General features: G+C 43.8%; 1 protein-coding gene across 3 annotated transcripts in view; it reads right to left on the reverse strand.

Moving 5' to 3' along the window:
* The window catches only part of LOC106610220 (mothers against decapentaplegic homolog 1), a 29,397-nt gene extending 14,282 nt beyond the window's left edge, over positions 1-15,115 (reverse strand). For all 3 annotated transcript variants that reach the window (XM_014209431.2, XM_014209430.2, XM_014209429.2), the window contains exon 1: positions 15,013-15,115. The gene's annotated coding sequence lies outside the window, so the exon portion shown is untranslated. The remainder of the gene's footprint in view (positions 1-15,012) is intronic.
* Between the last annotated feature and the right edge of the window lie 5,015 nt (positions 15,116-20,130).

Genomic DNA, 20,130 nt, shown 5'->3' on the forward strand with positions numbered 1-20,130 from the left:
TTCTTAGCTAGCTACATAGCCGTCTTTGTATCAAAGATAATTGTGTAGTTTAGAGTAATTAGAGTAAATATCGAGGCTAGCTATCTTCGTCCTCCTAACGTAGTCCTCCTAACGTAGTCAACACTGCTAGCTGCTAGCTAGCTAGCCATCACTGCTAGCTAGCCAACTTCTACCGACTAGCAGCACTGTAGAAACGATTACATTACAACGTAACGACTTGATTAGTGTGGTGTTAGTGTTAGTTAGCCAGCTACATAGTTGTCTTTGCTGTCTCTGTATCTAAGATAATTGTGTAGTTTGAGTAATTATCGAGGTGAGCTAGCCAGCCGCGGCGCAAGACTTAGTCAACACACCTAGTCATCATTAACCCACTGCTAGCTAGCCAACCGTTACCAACTAGCAGCGCTGTAGATACTAATACTTTACAACGGAACGATTTGACTAGTGCAGTGTTAGCTAGCTAGCTACTTAGTTGTCTTTGTCATTGCTTGATAATTGTGTAGTTTAGTAATTACCGAGGTCAGCTAGCCAGCCATCGAGGTTAGCTAGCCAGCTATTTCCGTCCCCCGCGACACCATTTTTCCTAACCCAGCCAACTATTACCGACGAGCAGCATTGTAGAAACTAAATACATTACAAAGAACGTCTTGATTAGTGTTATGTTAGCTAGCTAGCTACAAAGTTGCTTTGTTTCATGACAAGGTGTAGTACTGAAACTATCGAGGTTACCTTGCCAGCTACACATTCAAAGTCAACAACGCAGCCACTGCTAGCTAGCCTACTCCACCAGCCAGCAGTACTGTATCATTTTGTCATTTTTAGTCAATAAGATTTTTGCAACGTAAGCTTAACTTTCTGAACATTCGAGACGTGTAGTCCACTTGTCATTCCAATCTCCTTTGCATTAGCGTAGCCTCTTCTGTAGCTTGTCTACTATGTGTCTGTCTATCCCTGTTCTCTCCCCTCTGCACAGGCCCCACAAACGCTCCACACCGCGTGGCCGCTGCCACTCTAACCTGGTGGTCCCAGCGTGCACGACCCACGTGGAGTTCCAGGTCTCCGGCAGCCTCTGGAACTGCCGGTCTGCGGCCAACAAGGCTGAGTTCATCTCAGCCTATGCTACCCTCCAGTCCCTAGACTTCCTGGCGCTGACGGAAACATGGATTACCACAGATAACACTGCTACTCCTACTGCTCTCTCCTCGTCTGCCTACGTGTTCTCGCATACCCCTAGAGCATCGAGCCAGCGGGGTGGTGGCACTGGAATCCTCATCTCTCCCAAGTGGACATTATCTCTTTCTCCCCTGACCCATCTGTCTATCTCCTCATTTGAATTCCATGCTGTCACAGTTACCAGCCCTTTCAAGCTTAACATCCTTATCATTTATCGCCCTCCAGGTTCCCTTGGAGAGTTCATCAATGAGCTTGACGCCTTGATAAGTTCCTTTCCTGAGGATGGCTCACCTCTCACAGTTCTGGGTGACTTTAACCTCCCCTCGTCTACCTTTGACTCATTCCTCTCTGCCTCCTTCTTTCCACTCCTCTCCTCTTTTGACCTCACCCTCTCACCTTCCCCCCCTACTCACAAGGCAGGCAATACGCTTGACCTCATCTTTACTAGATGCTGTTCTTCCACTAATCTCATTGCAACTCCCCTCCAAGTCTCCGACCACTACCTTGTATCCTTTTCCCTCTCGCTCTCATCCAACACTTCTCACTCTGCCCCTACTCGGATGGTATTGCGCCGTCCCAACCTTCGCTCTCTCTCTCCCGCTACTCTCTCCTCTTCCATCCTATCATCTCTTCCCTCTGCTCAAACCTTCTCCAACCTATCTCCTGATTCTGCCTCCTCAACCCTCCTCTCCTCCCTCTCTGCATCCTTTGATTTCCTCTGTCCCCTATCCTCCAGGCCGGCTCGGTCCTTCCCTCCTGCTCCGTGGCTCGACGACTCACTGCGAGCTCACAGAACAGGGCTCCGGGCAGCCGAGCGGAAATGGAGGAAAACTCGCCTCCCCTGCGGACCTGGCATCCTTTCACTCCCTCCTCTCTACATTTTCCTCTTCTGTCTCTGCTGCTAAAGCCACTTTCTACCACTCTAAACTCCAAGCATCTGCCTCTAACCCTAGGAAGCTCTTTGCTACCTTCTCCTCCCTCCTGAATCCTCCTCCCCCTCCCCCCCTCCTCCCTCTCTGCGGATGACTTCGTCAACCATTTTGAAAAGAAGGTTGACGACATCCGATCCTCGTTGCTAAGTCAAACCACACCGCTGGTCCTGCTCACACTGCCCTACCCTGTGCTTTGACCTCTTTCTCCCCTCTCTCTCCAGATGAAATCTCGCGTCTTGTGACGGCCGGCCGCCCAACAACCTGCCCACTTGACCCTATCCCCTCCTCTCTTCTCCAGACCATTTCTGGAGACCTTCTCCCCTACCTCACCTCGCTCATCAACTCATCCTTGACCGCTGGCTACGTCCCTTCCGTCTTCAAGAGAGCGAGAGTTGCACCCCTTCTGAAAAAAACTACACTCGATCCCTCCGATGTCAACAACTACAGACCAGTATCCCTTCTTTCCTTTCTCTCCAAAACTCTTGAACGTGCCGTCCTTGGCCAGCTCTCTTGCTATCTCTCTCAGAATGACCTTCTTGATCCTAATCAGTCAGGTTTCAAGACTGGGCATTCAACTGAGACTGCTCTTCTCTGTGTCACGGAGGCTCTCCGCACTGCTAAAGCTAACTCTCTCTCCTCTGCTCTCATCCTTCTAGACCTATCTGCTGCCTTTGATACTGTGAACCATCAGATCCTCCTCTCCACCCTCTCCGAGCTGGGCATCTCCGGCGCGGCCCACGCTTGGATTGCGTCCTACCTGACAGGTCGCTCCTACCAGGTGGCGTGGCGAGAATCTGTCTCCGCACCACGTGCTCTCACCACTGGTGTCCCCCAGGGCTCTGTTCTAGGCCCTCTCCTATTCTCGCTATACACCAAGTCACTTGGCTCTGTCATATCCTCACATGGTCTCTCATATCATTGCTATGCAGATGACACACAATTAATCTTCTCCTTTCCCCCTTCTGACAACCAGGTGGCGAATCGCATCTCTGCATGTCTGGCAGACATATCAGTGTGGATGACGGATCACCACCTCAAGCTGAACCTCGGCAAGACGGAGCTGCTCTTCCTCCCAGGGAAGGACTGCCCGTTCCATGATCTCGCCATCACGGTTGACAACTCCCTTGTGTCCTCCTCCCAGAGTGCTAAGAGCCTCGGCATGACCCTGGACAACACCCTGTCGTTCTCCACTAACATCAAGGCGGTGACCCGATCCTGTAGGTTCATGCTCTACAACATTCGCAGAGTACGACCCTGCCTCACACAGGAAGCGGCGCAGGTCCTAATCCAGGCACTTGTCATCTCCCGTCTGGATTACTGCAACTCGTTGTTGGCTGGGCTCCCTGCCTGTGCCATTAAACCCCTACAACTCATCCAGAACGCTGCAGCCCGTCTGGTGTTCAACCTTCCCAAGTTCTCTCACGTCACCCCGCTCCTCCGCTCTCTCCACTGGCTTCCAGTCGAAGCTCGCATCCGCTACAAGACCATGGTGCTTGCCTATGGAGCTGTGAGGGGAACGGCACCTCCGTACCTTCAGGCTCTGATCAGGCCCTACACCCAAACAAGGGCACTGCGTTCATCCACCTCTGGCCTGCTCGCCTCCCTACCTCTGAGGAAGCACAGTTCCCGCTCAGCCCAGTCAAAACTGTTCGCTGCTCTGGCACCCCAATGGTGGAACAAGCTCCCTCACGACGCCAGGACAGCGGAGTCAATCACCACCTTCCGGAGTCACCTGAAACCCCACCTCTTTAAGGAATACCTGGGATAGGATAAAGTAATCCTTCTAACCCCCCCTTAAAGATTTAGATGCACTATTGTAAAGTGGTTGTTCCACTGGATATTATAAGGTGAATACACCAATTTGTAAGTCGCTCTGGATAAAAGCGTCTGCTAAATGACTTAAATGTAAATGTCTACTACTACTACTACTAGTACTACTGCTAGTACTACTACTACAGACAAACAGGCAGTGATGGTTCTGTGAGAACAGGTGCTGTTTACAATAGCTGGGTGTGTGTGTGTGTGTGTGTGTCTGGCGGGGTGCCATTGGAGGCCTGCTATTGCTAACCACGCTGACAGGGAAGCTGAAAGCTCCTCCTATAGCCTAGCCGCCAAAACACATTTGCTAATTTAAAACGCGGTGTAAGGGGAGGGGAGAGTGTGTGTGAGTGAGAGTGAGAGAGAGAGAGAGAGAGAGAGAGAGAGAGAAAAGCTACATCAAGGGAAACCTGGGTTTGAGGGCAGACATCCTATGTCTGGCCTGCTGCTGACCAGGGCCATGACACCACATTGGAGCAGCATTGTGTTTCAGCCATGTGGGAGGAAGTAAAGTTGAAGTCAGAAGTTTACATACACCTTAGCCAAATACATTTAAACTCAGTTTTTCACAATTCCTGACATTTAATCCTAGTAAAAATTCCCTGTCTTAGGTCAGTTAGGATCACCACTTTTATTTTAAGAATGTGAAATGTCAGAATAATAGTAGAGAGAATGATTTACTTCAGCTTTTATTTCTTTCATCACATTCCCAGTGGGTCAGAAGTTTACATACACAATTAGTATTCGGTAGCATTGCCTTTACATTTTTTAACTTGGGTCAAACGTTTCAGGTAGCCTTCCACAAGCTTCCCACAATAAGTTGGGTGAATTTTGGCCCATTCCTCCTGACAGAGCTGGTGTAACTGAGTCAGGTTTGTAGGCCTCCTTGCTCACACACGCTTTTTCAGTTCTGCCCACAAATATTCTATAGGATTGAGGTCAGGGCTTTGTGATGGCCACTTCAATACCTTAATTTTGTTGTCCTTAACCTGTTAGGGCTAGGGGGCAGCATTTGCACGTCTGGATAAAAAAAATGTACCCGATTTAATCTGGTTACTAATCCTACCCAGTAACTAGAATATGCATATACTTATTATATATGGATAGAAAACACTCTAAAGTTTCTAAAACTGTTTGAATGGTGTCTGTGAGTATAACAGAACTCATTTGGCAGGCAAAACCCTGAGACATTTTCTGACAGGAAGTGGATACCTGATGTGTTGTATTGACTTTAAACCTATCCCATTGAAAAACACAGGGGCTGAGGAATATTTTGGCACTTCCTATTGCTTCCACTAGATGTCACCAGCCTTTACAAAGTGTTTTGAGTCTTCTGGAGGGAGATCTGACCGAACAAGAGCCATGGAACGATGATGTCCCATTAGACACCTGGCGCGAGTTCATGTTGGGTACCCTCGTTCCAATACGTTATAAAAGAGTATGCATTCGTCCACCTTGAATATTATTAATGTTCTGGTTAAAAAAGGCCCTAATGATTTATGCTATACAACGTTTGACATGTTTGAACGAACGTAAATATATTTTTTCCCCTCGTTCATGACGAGAAGTCCGGCTGGCTTAGATCATGTGCTAACAAGACGGAGATTTTTGGACATAAATGATGAGCTTTTTTGAACAAAACTACATTCGTTATGGACCTGTGATACCTGGAAGTGACATCTGATGAAGAGAATCAAAGGTAATGGATTATTTACATAGTATTTTCGATTTTAGATCTCCCCAACATGACGTCTAGTCTGTATCGCAACGCGTATTTTTCTGGGCGCAGTGCTCAGATTATTGCAAAGTGTGATTTCCCAGTAAGGTTATTTTTAAATCTGGCAAGTTGATTGCGTTCAAGAGATGTAAATCTATAATTCTTTAAATGACAATATAATATTTTACCAATGTTTTCTAATTTTAATTATTTAATTTGTGACGCTGACTTGACTGCCGGTTATTGGAGGGAAACGATTTCCTCAACATCAATGCCATAGTAAAACGCTGTTTTTGGATATAAATATGAACTTGATAGAACTAAAAATGCATGCATTGTCTAACATAATGTCCTAGGAGTGTCATCTGATGGAGATTGTAAAAGGTTAGTGCATCATTTTAGCTGGTTTTATGGTTTTGGTGACCCTGTCTTTGACTTGACAAAACATTACACACAACTCTTGTAAATGTACTGTCCTAACATACTCTAAATTTATGCTTTCGCCGTAAAACCTTTTTGAAATCGTAAAACGTGGTTAGATTAAGGAGATGTTTATCTTTCAAAGGGTGTAAAATAGTTGTATGTTTGAAAAATTTGAATTTTGACATTTATTTGGATTCAAATTTGTCGCTCTTGAAATGCACCTGCTGTTGATGGAGTGCACCACAGGTGGCACGCTAGCGTCCCACCTAGCCCATAGAGGTTAAGCCATTTTGTCACAACTTTGGAAGTATGCTTGGGGTCATTGTCCATTTGGAAGACCCATTTGCGACCAAGCTTTAACTTCCTGACTGATGTCTTGAGATGTTGCTTCAATATATCCACATAATTTTCCTGCCTTATGATGCCATCTATTTTGTGAAGTGCACCAGTCCCACCTGCAGCAAAGCACCCGCACAACATGATGCTGCCACCCCCGTGCTTCACGGTTGGGATGGTGTTCTTTGGCTTGCAAGCATCCCCCTTTTTCCTCCAAACATAACGATGGTCATTATGGCAAAACGTTCTATTTTTGTTTCATCAGACCAGAGGACATTTCTCCAAAAAGTACGATCTTTCTTCCCATGTGCTGTTGCAAACCGTAGTCTGGCTTTTTTTATGGCGGTTTTGGAGGAGTGGCTTCTTCCTTGCTGAACGCCATTTCAGGTTATGTCGATATAGAACTCGTTTTACTGTGGATATAGATACTTTTGTACCTGTTTCCTCCAGCATCTTCACAAGGTCCTTTGCTGTTGTTCTGGGATTGATTTGCACTTTTCGCACCAAAGTACGCTCATCTCTAGGAGACAGAACGCGTCTCCTTCCTGAGCGGTATGACGGCTGCATGGTCCCATGGTGTTTATACTTGCATACTATTGTTTGTACAGATGAATGTGGTACCTTCAGGCATTTGGAAATTTCTCCCAAGGATGAACCAGACTAGTGGAGGTCTACAAATTCTTTTCTGAGGTCTTGGCTGATTTCTTTTGATTTTCCCATGATGTCAAGCAAAGACGCACTGAGTTTGAAGGTAGGCCTTGAAATACATCCACAGGTACACTTCCAATTGACTCAAATGATGTAAATAAGCCTATCAGAAGCTTCTAAAACCATGACATCATTTTCTGGAATTTTCCAAGCTGTTTAAAGGCACAGTCAACTTAGTGTATGTAAACTTCTGACCCACTGGAATTGTGATACAGTGAATTATATGTGAAATAATCTCTAAACAATTGTTGGAAAAATGACTTGTGTCATGCACAAAGTAAATGTCCTAACCGACTTGCCAAAACTATAGTTTGTTAACCTGTTGGGGGTAGGGGGCAGTATTGACACGGCCGGATAAAAAACGTACCCGATTTAATCTGGTTACTACTCCTGCCCAGTAACTAGAATATGCATATAATTATTGGCTTTGGATAGAAAATACCCTAAAGTTTCTAAAACTGTTTGAATGGTGTCTGTGAGTATAACAGAACTCATATGGCAGGCAAAAACCTGAGAAGATTCCTTACAGGAAGTGCCCTCTCTGACAAGTTCTTGTTCTTCTTGTCTCTGTTTATTGAAGACTGAGGATCTTTGCTGTAACGTGACACTTCCTACGGCTCCCATAGGCTCTCAGAGCCCGGGAAAAAGCTGAATGATATCGAGGCAGCCCGAGGCTGAAACACATTTGCGCTTTTGGCAAGTGGCCGATCAGAGGACAATGGGCTTAGGCGCGTGCACGAGTCGACCCCATGCTTTATTTTCTTTCGTCTTTTTACCTAAACGCAGATTCCCGGTCGGAATATTATCGCTTTTTTACGAGAAAAATGGCATAAAAATTGATTTTAAACAGCGGTTGACATGCTTCGAAGTACGGTAATGGAATATTTAGAATTTTTTTGTCACGAAATGCGTCGTGCTCGTCACCCTTCTTTACCCTTTCGGATAGTGTCTTGAACGCACGAACAAAACGCCGCTGTTTGGATATAACTATGGATTATTTGGGACCAAACCAACATTTGTTATTAAAGTAGAAGTCCTGGGAGTGCATTCTGACGAAGAACACGAAAGGTAATAACATTTTCCTTATAGTAAATCTGACTTTGGTGAGTGCTAAACTTGCTGGGTGTCTAAATAGCTAGCCCTGTGATGCCGGGCTATCTACTTAGAATATTGCAAAATGTGCTTTCACCGAAAAGCTATTTTAAAATCGGACATATCGAGTGCATAGAGGAGTTCTGTATCTATAATTCTTAAAATAATTGTTATGCTTTTTGTGAACGTTTATCGTGAGTAATTTAGTAAATGTTTAGTAAATTCACCGGAAGTTTGCGGGGGTATGCTAGTTCTGAACGTCACATGCTAATGTAAAAAGCTGGTTTTTGATATAAATATGAACTTGATTGAACAAAACATGCATGTATTGTATAACATTGAAATCGGACAGTGTGGTTAGATTAATGAGAGTCTTGTCTTTAAAATGGTGTAAAATAGTCATATGTTTGAGAAATTGAAGTAATAGCATTTCTAAGGTATTTGAATAACGCGCCACAGGATTCCACTGGCTGTTACGTAGGTGGGACGAAATATGTATTTTTAAGTTTTAGATTTTATTGTGTATTTATGACTTTTGTAAATTGTGTCAAATAATTCAGCATTAGCTGCCATTGACACTATGTCGCCTTATTGAATTTGAAATAAACCATTCTCTCTCTTACAGGTTTTCCCGACATTCTGGGATGAGATTCCCTTCCATGAATGGAGAAGGAGAGAAAATTAAAAAGCAATGATACACAACTCAAGACCAAAGACAGCTCTTGTCTGTCAATCTCAAACACAACTCTGCTTTGATGGGTCAGTCAGACAGTCAGACAGTCAAACAGACAGTCACTCAGACAGTCACTCAGACAGTCAGTTAGTCAGACAGTTGGTCAGATAGTCAGTCAGATAGTCAGACAGTCAGTCAGATAGTCAGACAGTCAGTCAGTCAGTCACTCAGACAGTCAGTCAGTCAGTCACTCAGTCAGTCAGTCACTCAGTCAGACAGTCAGTCACTCAGTCAGACAGTCAGTCACTCAGACAGTCAGTCAGACAGTCAGATAGTCAGACAGTCAGTCAGTCACTCAGACAGTCAGTCAGTCAGTCGACAGCCCCATCACACCACATGCTCCAGACCAGATGCAAAAAAACTACTCGTAATCCAATTCAGATGGAGGATTCCAGGAAAGTAGAGAGTGATAGACTGTAACAGGAACATCTGGACAGACAGGCCTCTCTACACAATCACCTACTGTCAACAACATCATACACTTGGATTAGATCTTCTGGATTTCTCCAGTCCAGACCTTACTTGGGTATTTCCAAACCTGAGGATCTGAAGGGAATAGGTGTGACTTTCGCTCACAGTTAAAAACGGTACGTTTTATTTAGCTATTTCAGTCCCAAAAAAACAGGACGTTTCTTCTGTCAATTGCCATCATTAGAATCTACTAATCTCCAACATGAGGAGGATCTATAATGTATGACCGAAATATGATCAGAGTTTGACCAGCGTTACTGTATGAAAAAGGTCAAAATGGGATTGTATTCACGCTTGAAACAGACAATGCACATATGGGGTTGTCTGTGGACCAGTCAAAATAGAATGGGGCCGGTGTTGTGCCCTACTCTGGACTGTATAGAATGGGGCCGGTGTTGTGCCCTACTCTGGACTGTATAGAATGGGGCCGGTGTTGTGCCCTACTCTGGACTGTATAGAATGGGGCCGGTGTTGTGCCCTACTCTGGACTGTATAGAATGGGGCCGGTGTTGTGCCCTACTCTGGACTGTATAGAATGGGGGAGGGTTTGGGCTACTCTGATAAACTTACATTAGCTTTATACAGAATGTTCTGAGAGCAGGAGTGGTAAAAATGTAAATGAGAAACCAAAAGTAATGTGATGGGTAAGGTTTCAGTATCACCTTATTAGTCATCAGACACAATAACTACCAAGCCAGATCCCAGATTATCTGATAAATGGTTACTACAAGTCATTGCGATGCCGTAGATCTGTGATAATCTGATATCCGATCCCCCTCCTAAAGGTAAGCCTGACCTACACTTCTCTTTCTTCCCTAAATCACATTAACCTCCCAAACATCTTCCAGCCCTGCCGTCCCCTTCTCTAACCTCTCTTACCCAACACATACTTAAGGTGTGTCCCAAATGGCACCCTATTCCCTACACAGTGCACATAGTGCTATGGGCCCTATAGGTTGTGTAATATATAGAGAATAGGATGCCATTTGGGATGCAGAGTTACGCCTCTCCCTTACACAAGTAGGGCCCAATGAAGCATCACACAAATATCTGTAGCGGACAGGTCCCACTCTTATCCGCCCTCTGCCCATTTAAGCTGAAACACACGCCGCCGTTTACACAAGAGCTCCATAAAAGTGCCCAGGCAGAGCTATCTATCTAATCTCCCTTCCTTGCCTGCCATTCATTCAGCCTGTATTGGGTTAGTGCGCTAACTGCCGCTAACGCTAACCCGTTGGTGAGTAGTTAGCATAGCCAGGCAGAATTAATGGGAGTCAGAGGGATCTAATAGGTTAGCCCATGATCACATGTCATTGACAAGGCCTGGTAGCCTGACCTCTGCCGTTCCAAGCCTGCGCTAGCCTGTTAGGGCTAGGGGGCAGTATTGACACGGCTGGATAAAAAACATACCCGATTTAATCTGGTTACCACTCCTACCCAGTAACTAGAATATGCATATACTTATTACATATGGATAGAAAACACCCTAAAGTTTCTAAAACTGTTTGAATGGTGTCTGTGAGTATAACAGAACTCAAATGGCAGGTCAAAACCTGAGAGATTCCTTTACAGGAAGTGGCCTGTCTGACCATTTCTTGAACTTCTTTTCCATCTCTATCTTTTACTAAGGATCTCTGCTCTAACGTGACACTTCCCACGTCGTCCATAGGCGCTCAGAGCCCGGGAAAAAACAGAATGTCGTCATTCCAGCCCCAGGCTGAAACACATTATCGCCTTTCTCAAGTGGCCGATCAAGGGACTCTGGGCTTATGCGCGTGACCCGACCGCCCCCGCCTTTGAGATTTTTTCCTCTGTTTGCCGAAAAGGAGATTCCCTGTCGGAATATTATCGCTTTTCTACGAGAAAAATGGCGTAAAAATTGATTTTAAACAGCGGTTGACATGCTTCGAAGTACGGTAATGGAATATTTAGAATTTTATTGTCACGAATTACGCCATGCGCACGACACTTCTTTACCATTTCGGATAGTGTCTGGAACGCACGAACAAAACGCCGCTATTCGGATATAACGATGGATTATTTTGGACCAAACCAACATTTGTTATTGAAGTAGCAGTCCTGGGTGTGCATTCTGACGAAGACAACAAAAGGTAATCAAACTTTTATAATAGTAAATATGATTATGGTGAGTGCTAAACTTGCCGGGTGTCTAAATAGCGAGCCCGTGATGCCTGGGCTATGTACTTAGAATATTGCAAAATGTGCTTTCACCAAAAAGCTATTTTAAAATCGGACATATCGAGTGCATAGAGGAGGTCTGTATCTATAATTCTTTAAATAATTGTTATGCTTTTTGTGAACGTCTATCGTGAGTAATTTAGTAAAATGTTAGCGAATTCCCCGGAAGTTTGCGGGGGGTATGCTAGTTCTGAACGTCACATGCTAATGTAAAAAGCTGGTTTTTGATATAAATATGAACTTGATTGAACAAAACATGCATGTATTGTATAACATAATGTCCTAGGGTTGTCATCTGATGAAGATCATCAAAGGTGAGTGCTGCATTTAGCTGTCTTCTGGGTTTTGGTGACATTATATGCTGGCTTGAAAAATGGGTGTCTGATTATTTCTGGCTTGGTACTCTGCTGACATAATCTAATGTTTTGCTTTCGTTGTAAAGCCTTTTTGAAATCGGACAGTGTGGTTAGATTAACGAGTCTTGTCTTTAAATAGCTGTAAAATAGTCATATGTTTGAGAAATTGAAGTAATAGGATTTTTAAGGTTTTGAAAATCGCGCCACAGGCTGCAAGTGGCTGTTACGTAGGTGGGACGCGGCTAGCTGCTAGCCACCAATCCCTACCAACCCCATTGATCATTTTGTGCTAGCTGCTTCAGTCAGTGCTGTTAATCAATTTAGGGGCCGGGGCTGTAGGATGAGGAGCCAGTAATGATGCTCTCTGCTCTCTCCCCAGAGACAGGGCATTATAAAGAAGTTACATTATTTATCAGCAGGGCCTGGACGGGGCTTCCATTAGCCCCCACTCAATTGAGTCGCTGGCTATGAAGGGAGGAGTGGATGGAGAGAGGAATAAAGAGATGCAGAGAGATAAAGAGGAGAGGAGAGAGGGATGAAGAGAGGTAAAGAGGAGAGGAGAGAGGGATAAAGAGATGGAGAGAGATAATGAATAGAGGAGAGAGGGATGGGAGAGGAGGGTGTGTGTGCATGCGTGCGTGCGCTCGTGTGTACGCTCGTGTGTACGCTCGTGTGTACGTGCATGTGCAAGTGTGTCTGAGAGAAAGAAAAAGAGTGAACAGAGAGACCGAGAGAGGAAAGAGGGAGAGAGAGAGGGAAAGAGAGAGGGGGAAAGAGTGAGGAGAGCGAGAGAGAGGAACGTGGGAGGAGAGCGAAGGGGGATGCAAATTCTCGTTAATACACACACTGTCTAGCCTCTCGGCGTAAACCTTCCACTTCACACAAGAGTGTTCCCTCTAACTGTCAGCTCAGCAGCCCAACACAAATAGTGACTGTATGGCCTCGTTGTGCTGTCTCCCTCTCACTCTGTGTGGCCTGAGCCATCGCCATGGAGGAGGTGTATCTATTCCATGTATTATGTGTTCATTAATACACAGATAACAATCATCAAGTGCCAAAACTGGATATCAAAATTCAATGAGTATCGATGAATGATCTCCAAAAAGCAGCCGAGAGAACGTGTTTCGGCAAGCAAGCCCTCACGAACTAGGCCTACCCACAACACCACGACACCACAACACCCAAACAACCATACCTCCCCAGTCTCTACAGTAGACAGAAATAACCAGACAGACAGACAGGAAGACGGAGAGGTGTTGCCCTTGGTGACTAGACACAGCATTGACCCAGGAGGTCTACACAAATCTAGGGTCAGTTATCATACACGCACACATCCACCACACCTCACGTTAGCCACAGACATAACTCACCCACTGTAACCAACACATGGGCTTTCAATCAGCTATCCCAACCATCCAAGGCATTTGGGGTAAGTGTTGTTTGTGGTGGTTGGGATGGTCGGGAGGACACCTCAGGCCATCATGAGGGGTCTGGGATGGGATGGGTCGGACATATAGAGAGGGGCTATTCTGAGGCCTCTGTCTGAACTGAGAATTATGTTATGGCTGGAGACTGGAATGTGGTTAACTTGTTTATTCCTATAAGGGGGAAATGTCTCTCCAAGTCCACCATGTGCTGTACCAGACTGAATACAGGAGATGTCCACCTATAGATGAACAGAAGAGGAACTGAGAAATGTGCCATTCCCTCTGTAAGATCTAGGTTAAATGTCTAAGTTAAGACTGGACTCATTTCTACAGTGTTAACTACACAGAAAAATACCTAATTCTCTGAGATAATATTGCATATGAATTATCAATATCACTATCAACACTAGGATTTAGAGATCCAGTAGACATGTCCCTTTCACTCCTTCTATTATCCTGTCTTTAGCGAACCCAACATCTATCTGTTATCAGACCATTCCAGAAACATCACATCTTTAGAACTATGTAACACAGGCATTGCATCACAATCCTTATATATATTTAAAAGTTTGAATAAAGCCAAACTGTCAGTCTACAGTGTGCCCCGCAAAAAAACAAAACAGAAACAAATTGTTCATTTATAATAAAACACAAACCTGAATTTGACAAGAATGCAGCAGGATTCAACAATTGTACTAAATCATGGACAAGGACAAATTCCAGTCCTTTGAGTAATCTGATATGTCATCTTCAATGATGTCAGGAGATCTGGCCCTGCTGCTCAGGGTCTCACAGACACACAGGCTCGCTCTGCATCCATGAGCCATGGAACGAACACACACACACACACACACACACACACACACACACAAACACACACGTGCACATAATGCACGCGCGCACACGCACACATGCATGTGCACGCGCGCGCAAAACACACGATGGAAAAGATAGATAGCCTATGTTGATTATTTAAAGCAAGTCATTTAGCAATGAGACACAGCTTCCCTCCAAATGGACACTGACGTTGAGATGAAGATCACTGTTAATATCCAATTAAATATCGCAAATCTTGGTTTTGCTGCTACATGCATGATGCATGAAGATAAATCAAATAATCTGCATGACATTTACAGATGGAAAGTAAACATGTGTGTCACAAATCTAATGTTGATACTATTTCTGAGTACAAGAGGCCTGCATCAGTAGTTTATTAGATTTAATCACAACAAATACAGATGGACAGACTGATATCAAACATCCTACCAACACAATGCATCACAAAGGTTAACCATCAAAGCAGACTGACACATTGAAATACACACATTGTGCACACTATTAATATTGTTCAAAAGTACGTGTTCCAACTGTAGAATACACGAAAATACAATGTTACAAATATGAAATGAATCCCACATTCTACTAACGTTAATTGCCCATCAATCTCTGTTGCCAAATATGATAGACAGAAAAGTTTGAAGCCTCAAAATACACTTTCACTGTCTCTATCCCTTTTAAAAAGTTGCAAATACTATTTTCTTACAAGCAATAGATCTAGTCAACCGAACATACACCTTCCCCCAAGGTTGTTTATTTTTTGACGGGTGAAAAATAAAGTTTACAGTACCTTATAAACAGCTATCAAGCTCGCTCTCAACGCGTCCATACTATACAGCTGCCTGTCTTCGGTCTACTCGCGTTGGCGTCAGGGAGTCGCAGGGCCGGCGCACCCTCCGCGGAGCGCCAGTATCATGCCGCGGGACACAGTTTGGGGCGGTCCGTGAATAACAAGACCTACTTTTATACATCTAACATTTTCATGCACTGTGGAATGGATTATGTAACTATAAAACAATGTATTCTTTCGTGGAGTTTTTTAAAAGAGGGCTAGCTCTTTTGCTATTTTGGCAGTGGAGACTCAAGTGGAGCGCCAAATTGATTGCCTGTAGAGGACTATATACTCATCTGAATCCTATATAAGATGTGCTGCATCTTTTATGTGCAAATTGCATGAATGAGAAAAGAAGTACAGTTATCATATTTATTTTACGAAGCTGTGAACATTTTTGAGGGTTTGATTCATTGTGATTAGATAGCAGAACATTCTTGCAGATTGATTGGCACAGCTGTTTTTGATGAACAGTTGTATTTTTTCTAAAGATACATTTATTGCCATTGATGTATTGCTAATTCAACAAAATGGCCACACATTCACACACTGTAAATACAGATTGTGATCATTTCTTGTCGAAGGAATGCATGGAATAAATGATAAATTAATGCATATAACCGACATAAAAACGTAGGTTATTCTGCTGTAATACTATATAATAGTATATGCCATTTAGCAGACGCTTTTATTCAAAGTTACTTACAGTCAAGCATGTATACATATACATTATTATATTATACTAAACAAAAATTTAAACACAACATGCAACAATTTCAAAGATTTTACTGAGTTACAGTTCATATAAGGATATCAGTCAATTGAAATAAATGAATTAGGCCCTAATCTATGGGCTTTACATGACTGGGCAGGGCGCAGCCATGGGTGGGCCTGGGAGGGCATAGGCCCACCCACTTGGGAGCCAGGCCCAGGCAATCAGAATTAGTTTTTCCCCACAAAGGGGCTTTATTATAGACAGAAATATATATGGTGTCAGACGATCCCTCAGGTGATGAAGCCGGATGTGGAGGTCCTGGGCTGGCGTGGTTACACGTGGTCTGAGGTTGTGAGGCCGGTTGGACGTACTGCCAAATTCTCTAAAACGACGTTGGAGGTGACTTATGGTAGAGAAATTAACATTTAATTTTCTGCCAACAGCTCTGGTGGACATTCCTGCAGTCAGCATGCCAATTTCACACTCCCTCAAAACTTGAGACATCTGTGGCATTGTGTTGTGTGACAAAACTGCACATTTTAGTGGCCTTTTATTTTCCCCAGCACAAGCTGCACCTGTGTAATGATCATGCTGTTTAATCAACTTATTCATATGCCACACCTGCCAGGTGGATGAATTATCTTGGCAAATGAGAAATGCTCCCGAACAGGGATGTAAACAAATTTGTGCACAACATTTGAGCGAAATCAGCTTTTTGTGTTTATGGAACATTTCTGGGATCTTTTATTTCAGCTCATGAAACATGGGATCAGCACTTTACATGGTGCGTTTATATTTTTGTTCAGTATATATTCAATAACCAGGTTATGCCAATTTACTGTAGACCTAATATAAACCTATTATCACCGCAAGTTAAAAATACACCTTCTGTCTCAGAACTGGATCAGTAATCTCTAGGCAAATATGAGTGAGAGAGAGCGATAACACTGGTGTGGTTATCTGATGGAACTGATCTGAACTCTTGAACTGATCTGTGCTAAGCTTGTTCTTAGTTCCCCTTCTTTGATTGTGGCGCGATAAGCACTATTTATGTAGTCGGGAGAACTAAAGTGTCTAAGGCAAGTGTCAACACAAAGAGCATGTTCTGTCATGTCCTCATATAGGCTACCATCTCAAATGAACACCTTGCTTTTGGGCCTAGGCCTAATGACAGTGTTTTAAAGTAATGTGGAGAATGACAGCTGTGTTACAACTTAACAACAATGGGCCTGTGTTAAATGTTGGGAAAGACGGCTTAGTTTGTATCAACCCTCATTTTGATAGTTGCACTGTCAGAGAGAACGAAGCTGCAACGATTCACCAAACCATCTCATTAATACTGCATGCTAATGCATGAAAATAGACGTTAGGGTATCAGGCAGGCAGCAGGCAGGCTGGACGACAGGAACATTAAGTTTAATTTCCTCTCTCAGATTTGTGTGAGAGAGATGATACTAGACTGCAGACATGAACCCATTTTATATGTATTGACTGAATTGATAAATAGGCTAATAATAATTACTGAACGTTTACAATTGTGGGATAGCTCACCATAGCCTAGCCTCCATCTAGAAGCCTGTAAGAAAATGAAGCAAAAAAGAATAGAATACACTAGAATATGACATGATAGACTACAATAGAATATAACATACTGGAATAGAACTGAACAGAATAGAATAGAATATAAGAGACCTATGATATGATGACAGTGAACCTGTTATGCAAAAGTAATTATCATAAAATTAGCATTGACATCATTTATGAGAAATAGGCTAAATAGATCTTCCTTTTGAGATGAATGATGTTAAATTGTGTAGAATTTTTACCGGTCAAGTTTGACGTGGCTATTTCGCAAGTTGGAGGGAATAGCCGCCGGGAGCAAAAAGAGACAAGCCGGTGGAACTAGATTCTCCTAGCGGCGGAGGAAAACCGCTGAAAGTGGAAGTTACTAGCGCAGGTTACGTCACGGGGCTGGCGACAGAATGTCTGAGCGAGGCGAGAGCAAGCTGCACGTGAATGTGAAGTGAAATCTGGGAAAACAGTGCGATGCGCGAGCGTGTTGGGAGTAGTTGAGGAGGAAAGACAAGGACTCTCGGAGGAGCCCTGAATTAGAATAAAATTGTCAGCGAATTTGATTACTTTGCTGTTTTAGAGCAGCAACAGTGTCTGTTTGCTCTCTCTTGTTCTGGCTGTACTTTTACAGGCTGCAACTCACTGTCCAAATACTGTAAATGAATTTGTTTGCAAAGCTGGCAGCCACCCTTAGGCAAATATTTGCATTATGGCACCATCATATCTGATAGACACTGAGATAAAACAATGCACAGTTCTGTGCCAGACAGACTATCAGTGTAAGCATAGCATAATTGTAATCAATTTATCAAACCTATTTGAATCAGAACCTTTACAAATGATTTTGATTACTTGATTGCAAAATAATGTGTGCATTTGCTGATATACACTATATACACAAAAGTATGTGGACACCCCTTCAAATTAGTGGATTTGTCTATTTCAGCCAAACCCGTTGCTGACAGATGTATAAAATCAAGCACACAGCCATGCACTCTCCATAGACAAACATTGGCAGTAGAATGGCCTTACTGAAGAGCTCAGTGACTGTCAACGTGGCACCGCCATAGGATGCCACCCGTCCAGCAAGTCAGTTTGTCAAATTTCTGCACTGCTAGAGCTGCCCCGGTCAACCTTTAAGTGCTGTTATTGTGAAGTGGAAACATCTAGGAGCAACACAGACTCAGCACGAAGTGGTAGGCCACACAAGCTCACAGAATGAGACCACCGAGTGCTGAAGCACGTAGCACATAAAAATCATCTGTCCTCAGTTGCAACACTCACTACTGAGTTCCAAACAGCCTCTGGAAGCAACTTCAGCACAATAACGTTTCATCAGGAGCTTCATGAAATGGGTTTCCAAGGCCGAGCAGCCACACACAAGATCCCCACACGCAATGAGTCAGCTGGAGTGGTAAGCTCGCCGCCATTGGACTCTGGAGCAGTGGAAACGTGTTCTCTGGAGTGATGAATCACGCTTCACCATCTGGCAGGCCGACGGACGAATCTGGGTTTGGCAGATGCCAGGAGAACGCTACCTGCCCCAATGCATAGTGCCAACTGTAAAGTTTGGTGGAGGAGGAATAATGGTATGGGGCTGTTTTTCATGGTTCGGGCTAGGCCCCTTAGTTCCAGTGAAGGGAAATCTTAACGCTACAGCATACAATGACATTCTAGACAATTCTGTGCTTCCAACTTTGTGGCAACAGTTTGAAGAAGGCCCTGTTTCAGCATGACAATGCCCCTGTGCACAAAGCAAGGTCCATACAGAAATGGTTTGTTGAGATCGGTGTGGAATAGAATGACTCCTAGATTATGGCGGATCACGGTCGGTATGACACTGGCCTTTCATGGAATGTTTGACTCATCCTAATTTTGATTAAACTAATTTGTCTACTGATGTAGTCAATGGATACCTTATCATATTGTTCTTCAGATAGCTGTTGACACAAGAAAAGGAAAATGCATCTGAACTGTAATATCATCGTAAAAGTCATTAGAGAGTTCATGAAAGCAGGACTATGGGAAGAACTGGGAAATAGAGTCAACCCGCTTATCTTCCATACGCTGTCTCACCACCATTCTTTCTAGTGATGTGTGTGTGTGTGTGTGTGTGTGTGTGTGTGTGTGTCTTTTTCTTCCCTGAGATGTTTTATGACAGGTCCTATTGTTAGGTCATCACACAGCTGGATACCTCGGAGTGACGGAGAAGAGAAAAGATCTATTGGAGAGGTCGTCACCTTCCCTTCTCTCTTTACCACACAAACACAGGCATGCACGCACACACACACACACACACACACACACAAACACACACTGCCTGTGTACTGAATAATGGAAGGCGTTGCATTCTAAGCACAGATCCAGGATCAGCTCTTCACGAGACCAACCCTAACCAAAATAAAAAGGGTTCAGTGTATATCTGACCCAGACCTAAGATAACCTTCTACACCCGACTCAATCTTAAACCTTTCTGTCCACTCCTTAGTGACCACTGATCTAAAATAAGACGATAGGTGGGTAACCAAAGGTGGGAACCAACGGTTAGTAGTGTGAGTCATTGACATCACTGGTATAGTGAGACTTATGATCCTGGTACACCTGTTTTCATCTTAAACCTGTCCGTCCACTCCCTGGTGACCACTGATATAAAATGACTAAAATTAGACGCGATAGGTGGGAACCAATAAGAGGTGGAACCAATGGTTAGTGACTGTGGGCATTTAATATCATACGCTTAATGTTGTGGGCGCATGGCCAGCCACTTTGATTTCACTTAGTTGTTTGAG

This window comes from Salmo salar, chromosome ssa08 (assembly GCF_905237065.1).
Source record: "Salmo salar chromosome ssa08, Ssal_v3.1, whole genome shotgun sequence".
Taxonomy (NCBI): Eukaryota; Metazoa; Chordata; class Actinopteri; order Salmoniformes; family Salmonidae; genus Salmo; species Salmo salar.